At 51.3% G+C, this 265-nt stretch overlaps 1 protein-coding gene across 1 annotated transcript in view; it reads left to right on the top strand.

Annotated features, from left to right (window-relative positions):
* The window catches only part of LOC109925039 (collagen alpha-1(XVIII) chain-like), a 70784-nt gene that overhangs the window by 44190 nt on the left and 26329 nt on the right, over positions 1 to 265 (top strand). The window lies entirely within an intron of this gene.

Here is a 265-nt window from a genome sequence, read left to right as displayed (position 1 = left end):
ACACACCTCACACACACACACACACAAACCTCTCACACACACACACAAACCTCTCACACACTCACACACACACAAACCTCACACGCACACCTCACACACACAAACCGCTCACACACGCAAACCGCGCACACACACACCTCTCACACACACACCTCACATGCACACACTTCACACACACCTCACACACACAACTCACACACACACACACACAAACCTCTCACACACACACACACAAACCTCACACACACACCTCACACACACACAC

Source organism: Rhincodon typus, chromosome 30 (genome assembly GCF_021869965.1).
Source record: "Rhincodon typus isolate 14 chromosome 30, sRhiTyp1.1, whole genome shotgun sequence".
NCBI classification, from domain to species: domain Eukaryota; kingdom Metazoa; phylum Chordata; class Chondrichthyes; order Orectolobiformes; family Rhincodontidae; genus Rhincodon; species Rhincodon typus.
This window is presented reverse-complemented; position numbering and strand designations above follow the sequence as displayed.